We start from the raw sequence: 6,919 nt of genomic DNA, 5'->3' as shown, positions 1-6,919 counted from the left end.
ACCAGGGTTTCCAAGTAGGTGAGAAGATTCTTCCAAATGCTCATCTGAGTTTTTCTATGAGAAAGGAAATCTTTCCATCGGGTCATAATTTTCTCCCTGAAGTGATGTCTTTTTCTTGGGGCAGATCTGGGAGCGCGAGGGGGTACCCTAGGGTTTCGGCACTCGCTCCTGCGAGTTGCTCAGGCTCGTCTCACCCTCGCCCCCCAAAGGAGCCTGTACGGGGCCCCAGGGCCACCACAGGTCAGCAACCTCTAGTTTCCGCAGAATCCCTGGCCCAGATTCTTTTTCGACTGAGTTTTGGGCGAGAGGAGACGATTTCTCCAGGCTCTTGTACAAAGTTTCGGACAACTGCGTCCCCTAGTGGCCTCAATGGAGTCGTAGACGCTCGGGGCTCTTCTGGAGGCTGGCAGGAAAGGATTGGAGGAAAATGAAATACACCCAGTCTAGTGCTCGAACCTATGACCTGGAGATTATGTCTCATCACCCGAAGGCTGAGTTATAGTTGAATTTTTTTCTACTCGTGCAGAAATAGGAGTATCGGTGCAATCACAAGATGTCCCAGGTAAAAGAAATGTCGAGATCTAGGACTTGGTGGCTCAACTTCTGCCCTTTTTAACCCCCTGAGGTCCAGGGTCGCTGGACTCAGCGAAGCCGGCCGGGGCCTCGAATGCCCAGCGGCGGGCAGCGGTGCATTGGGCCAGACCCGGCTCGGGAACGCCGAAGTGCCTGCAATTTCCTTAGGGACCCAGCCCCTCTGAGAACTTGGTTTCTGGGACCCCTACACCTGGGGAGGAGACAAGAGGACGCGGCTGCGAGGCGCCAACCGCCGCGGGGAGCAGGAGGGAAGAAAGGCCCTGGACTGGCCGAGGCTCCGCTCCATCCCAGGAGGAGAAACCGCGGCGGAGGCGGGAAGGCATGTCCCATTGGCTGTGTTTTTGAGACAAAAGTTTGGTTTGGAGAATTCCTGTCTTGGCAGGCAGAGTAAAAGACGGGAAAAGGTCCCACCGAGACTTGAACTCGGATCGCTGGATTCAGAGTCCAGAGTGCTCACCATTACACCATGGAACCAACCGCACCTGTGGCTCATCTGACTCACTTGCAAGTGTAGAAGTGCTTTCTCAGCCTCCCTCGTTCCCAGGGATTTGTTCCCTCTGGTATTTCTTCTCCTGCTCAGACAGGACCCGAGTGTGGTTAATCTGCAACGGGAGGAGTCGCCCCTGACTGGCTTTCTCTCTGCGGGTCTCTTCAGGTTTGTTATCTCCGGAAACGAGATAAAGTACATTTTAGGATTAGGGACACAGAAGAACTTCTTAGGCCTTCAGCGAATCCACTTGCTCTCAGTTTACTAGAGTTTCCTACCTTAAGATAAAATTCCTGCCCCTGCCCCTCCCCAAAATAAATAAAAATGTTTCCTTTTCTTTGCATTTGTCCTCTTCCCATTGCTCAGGGAGCGCTGATGATCTTGTCAAAACAGAATTTGGGATTTACTGAGATACCACACACACACACACACACACTTTACATAACTCTTACTCCTTAATAGTAGGATTGCATACCAGATTAAACAAGATTTCTGGCACAGTCATGCTTACGATATCACGTATCAAATTATTTTTGATAAGAAGAATAAGGATTATATTTGAATATTTGTAAGTAACCATAAAATCATCACCTGTCAGTTTGTCTTGCCGTAGTGGCCTTTATGTTGCTCTGATGCTGGAAGCCATGCCACCAGTATTTCAAATACCAGTAGGGTCATCCATGGTCGACAGGTTTCAGAGAGAGTGCCAAACTAAGAGAGACTAGGAAGAAAGGCCTGGCGATCTGCTTCTGAAAATTCGTCAATGAAAACCTGTGGATCACAACAGAATATTGTCTTATATGGTGCTTATATAGTGGGTGATGAGCCCACTAGGTTGGACCCATTGCTGTTGAGTTGATTCTGACTCATAGTGAGTCTATAGGACGGAGTTTCCCCACACAGTTTCTAAGGACCATCCAGTGAATTTGAACTGCTGACCATTTGGTTAGCAGCTGTAGCACTTAACCATGAAGTCACCAGGGTTACCACTAGGTTGGAAGGCACTCAGAATACACAGTGGCTGCAACAGTGAACTCAAGCATGATGGTAAGGATGGCATGGCACTGGGCAACTTTTCCTTCTGTTGTACATGGGGTTGTCATGAGTCACAGCCGGCTCAACAGCAGCTGACAACAAGAAGATCCTGAAAAGTAAAAGAACTAAATAAAGGCAATTTGCATTATTTAACCATTGTTGAATTGTTTGGGGTAGTTTTGTAGGCCAATCAATACATAGTATTATTTTCTACAGAATTTTTACTCATAAATTTTCATGGTGATTAATTCACTTATGATCTATGTTAAGATGTTCATAGGAAGTTTTCCAGAAATCCACGGAATGACATTTAAACAACGTTTCATCCCACTTTCTACAAATTGACCCTGTTGAATTGAGGAGTTGAGGTATATTAAAAAGAAAAGGGTTTTTTCATATGCTAATTTAAATTTTTTTTATTTTAATTTAAAAGAGATCATTTAATCACACCTTGATTAGTGCTGTTAATTCATTTAGCCCTAGTAATTAATAAATGCTTCGTTGATCTTGGGGCAAACAATCACAGAGTGGTCAGCTTTTGGATTGAAAGAGCTCTAGAAATCTTTTTTTTTTTTTTTTAATAATTTTTATTGTGCTTTAAGTGAAAGTTACAAATCAAGTCAGTCTCTCACACAAGAACTCATAGACACCTTGCTACACACTCCCAATTACTCTCCCCCAATGAGACAGCCCGCTCTCTCCCTCCACTCTTTCTTTCATGTCCTTTGCACCAGCTTCTAACCCCCTCTTCCCTCTCATCTCCCCTCCAGGCAGGAGATGCCAACACAGTCTCAAGTGTCCACCTAATCCAAGAAGCTCACTCCTCACCAGCATCCCTCTCCAACCCATTGTCCAGTCCAATCCATGTCTGAAGAGTTGGCTTCAGGAATGGTTCCTGTCCTGGGCCAACGGAAGGTCCGGGGGCCATGACCACCGGGGTCCTTCTAGTCTCAGTCAGACCATTAAGTCTGGTCTTATGAGAATTTGGGGTTTGCATCCCACTGCTCTCCTGCTCCCTCAGGAGCTCTCTGTTGTGTTCCCTGTCAGGGCACTCATCGGTTGTAGCAGGGCACCATCTAGTTCTGGTCTCAGGATGATGTAGACTCTGGCTCATGTGGCCCTTTCTATCTCTTGGGCTCATAATTACCTTGTGTCGTTGGTGTTCTTCATTCTCCTTTGATCCAGGTGGGTTGAGGCCAATTGAGACCAATCCAGGTGGTTTGAGCCATCTTAGATGGCTGCTTGCTAGCGTTTAAGACCCCAGATGCCACTCTTCAAAGTGGGATGCAGAATGTTTTCTTAATAGATTTTATTTTGCCAATTGACTTAGATGTCCCCTGCAACCATGGTCCCCAGACCCCTGCCCCTGCTACGCTGGCCTTTGAAGGATTCAGTTTATTCAGGAAACTTAGTTGCTTTTGGTTTAGTCCAATTGAGCTGACCTCCTCTGTATTGTGTGCTGTCTTTCCCTTCACCTAAAGTAGTTCTTATCTACTGTCTAATTAGTGAATGCCCCTCTCCCACCCTCCCTCCCCCCTCTCGTAACCACAAAAGAATGTTTTCTTCTTAAACTATTTCTCAAGTTCTTATAATAGTGGTCTTATACAATATTTGTCCTTTCGCAGCTAACTAATTTCACTCAGCATAATGCCTTCCAGGTTCCTCCATGTTATGAAATGTTTCACAGATTCCTCACTGTTCTTTATCGACGCGTAGTATTCCACTGTGTGAATATATCATAATTTATCCATTCATTCATTGATGGGCACCTTGGTTGCTTCCATCTTTTTGCTATTGTAAACAGTGCTGCAATAAACATGGGTGTGCATATATCTGTTCGTGTAAAGGCTCCTATTTCTCTAGGATATATTCCAAGGAGTGGGATTGCTGGGTCATATGGTAGTTCTATTTCTAGCTTTTTTTTAAAAAAAAAAAAATTTTTTTTGAAGTGCCAAATCGATTTCCAAAGTGGTTGTACCATTTAACATTCCCACCAGGAGTTCTGGAAATCTTGATTCAGTCACTTGTACAATCTGACAGGTATCTGTTTACACTGAGGAATTATGCCTATAAATCTATTTCCTGTATTACTAATAGGTAAAGATAACTATTAACAACCAGAACACAATTAAAGAGAATGTTGCCACATTGTGAAAAAAAAGCAACTAATACCACTGAACAATTTGTATAGAAATTGTCAAATGGGAACTTAATTTTCTATGCAAACTTTCACAGAAAACACAATAAAATATTATTTTAAAAAAATTGTCAAGAGTATCAGGTACAATCTTTTACTGAGGCTCTTTCGGTGTTTCTTTCAAAATCTCAATTTCTTTTCTGATCTATAGATTGTAGACGGTGTCATGTGTAAAAGAAAAGCAAAAATCACTGTGTACGATAAGACTGAATGGCTCTGGATAATTTTATCTCATAACCAACAATCTAAGCTTGGCTAAAAGAGGAATTTAATCAATGATTGCCCTGAGACTTATACCAATTAAGTCATTCTTGCTGACATAGGGAATCTGCCATTATCCAAGTTTGAGGGTATAAAGGTAAAATGATTTTTTTTTCTTTTTAATAACTTTTATTGTGCTTTAAGTGAAAGTTTACAAATCAAGTCGGTTTCTCACATAAAAACTTATATACACCTTACTATATACTCCCAATTACTCTCCCCCCAATGAGACCACCCACTCCCTCTGTCCAGTCTCTCTTTTCATAACCATTTTTGCCAGCTTCTAACCCCCCTGTACCCTCTCATCTCCCCTCCAGACAGGAGATACCAATGTAGTCTCAAGTGTCTACCTGATCCAAGAAACTCTGCTCATCAGCATCTCTCTCCAACCCCATTGTCCAGTTCAATCCACGTCTGAAGAGTTGGCTTTGGGAATGGTTTCTGTCCTGGGCCAACAGAAAGTTTGGGGACCATGACCCTTTGGGGTCCTTCTAGTCTCAGTCAGACCATTAAGTCTGGTCTTTTTATGAGAATTTGGGGTCTGCATCCCATGGTTCTCCTGCTCCCTCAGGGGTTCTCTGTTGTGTTTCCTGTCAGGGCAGTCATGGGTTGTAGCCGGGCACCATCTAGTTCTTCTGGCCTCAGGATGATGTAGTCTCTGGTTCCTGTAGTCCTTTCTATCTCTTGGGCTCATAATTACCTTGTGTCCTTGGTGTTCTTCATTCTGCTTTGATCCAGGTGGGTTGAGACTCATTGATGCTTCTTAGATGGCTGCTTGCTAGCATTTAAGACCCCAGACGCCACTCTTCAAAGTGGGATGCAGAATGTTTTCCTAATAGATTTTATTTTTGCCAATTGACTTAGATGTCCCCTGGAACCATGGTCCCCAAACCCCTGCCCCTGCTTCGCTGACCTTCAAAGCATTCAGTTTACCCAGGAAACTTCTTTGCTTTTGGTTTAGTCCAGTTGTGCTGACCTCCCTTGTATTGAGTGTTGTCCTTCCCTTCACCTAAAGTAGTTCTTATCTACTATCTAATTAGTAAATACCCCTCTCCCACCCTTCCTCTCTCCCTCCTCTCGTAACCACAAAAGAACGTGTGGTTCTCAGTTTAAACTATTTCTCAAGTTTTTATAATAGTGGTCTTATACAATATTTGTCCTTTTGCAACTGACTAATTTCACTCAGCATAATGCCTTCCAGGTTCCTCCACGTTGTGAAATGTTTCACAGATTCCTCACTGTTCTTTATCGATGCGTAGTATTCCACTGTGTGACTATACCATAATTTATTTATCCGTTCATCCATTGATGGTCACCTTGGTTGCTTCCATCTTTTTGCTATTGTAAACAGTGCTGCAATAAACATGGGTGTGCATATATTTGTTCGTGTAAAGGCTCTTATTTCTCTAGGATATATTCCAAGGAGTGGGATTGCTGGGTCATATGGTAGTTCTATTTCTAGCTTTTTAAGGAAGTGCCAAATCGATTTTCAAAGTGGTTGTACCATTTTACATTCCCACCAGCAGTGTATAAGTGTTCCAATCTCTCCACAGCCTCTCCAACATTTATTATTTTGTGTTTTTTGGATTAATGCCAGCCTTGTTGGAGTGAGATGGAATCTCATTGTAGTTTTAATTTACATTTCTCTAATGGCTAATGACCGAGAGCATTTCCTCATGTATCTGTTAGCCGCCTGAATGTCTTCTTTAGAGAAGTGCCCGTTCATATCCTTTGCCCATTTTTTAATTGGGTTGTCTTTTTGTGGTTGAGTTTTAGCAGAATCATGTAGATTTTAGAGATCAGGCGCTGGTTGGAGATGTCGTAGTTGAAATTTTTTTCCCAGTCCGTAAGTGGTCTTTTTACTCTTTTGGTGAAGTCTTTAGATGAGCATAGGTGTTTGATTTTTAGGAGCTCCCAGTTATCTGGTTTCTCTTCGGCATTTTTTGTAATGTTTTGTATTCTGTTTATGCCGTGTATTAGAGCTCCTAACATTGTCCCTATTTTTTCTTCCATGATCTTTATCGTTTTATGTCTAGGTCTTCGATCCATTTGGAGTTAGTTTTTGTGCGTGGTGTGAGGTATGGGTCCTGTTTCACTTTTTTGCAGATGGATATCCAGTCAGGTAAAATGATTTTAAGTCATTTATTCTCTCTCTCTCTGTAGCTAGCTAGCTATATCTCCTTCCTTAACAACTGCCTCATTAGGAGAGATTTAGTATAAACAATATTGGGCTGTTAGTAAGTCACAAGTCACTAAGTTCAGTTGTACAGTTGTGAAATCCAAGCTGCAAGAGCTTTTGAAACCTTAAGACTGGGTAATCTGCAATGTTACAACATGTCTTTAAC

The 6,919-nt window shown here is 42.9% G+C and overlaps 1 non-coding gene across 1 annotated transcript; it reads right to left on the bottom strand.

Annotated features, from left to right (window-relative positions):
* Nucleotides 1–996: 996 nt before the first annotated feature.
* Nucleotides 997–1,068, bottom strand: TRNAQ-CUG (transfer RNA glutamine (anticodon CUG)). The gene has a single exon. It is a non-coding gene; the product is annotated as a tRNA-Gln (tRNA).
* Between the last annotated feature and the right edge of the window lie 5,851 nt (nt 1,069–6,919).

Source organism: Loxodonta africana, chromosome 3 (assembly GCF_030014295.1).
Source record: "Loxodonta africana isolate mLoxAfr1 chromosome 3, mLoxAfr1.hap2, whole genome shotgun sequence".
In the NCBI taxonomy this organism is placed as follows: domain Eukaryota; kingdom Metazoa; phylum Chordata; class Mammalia; order Proboscidea; family Elephantidae; genus Loxodonta; species Loxodonta africana.
This window is presented reverse-complemented; position numbering and strand designations above follow the sequence as displayed.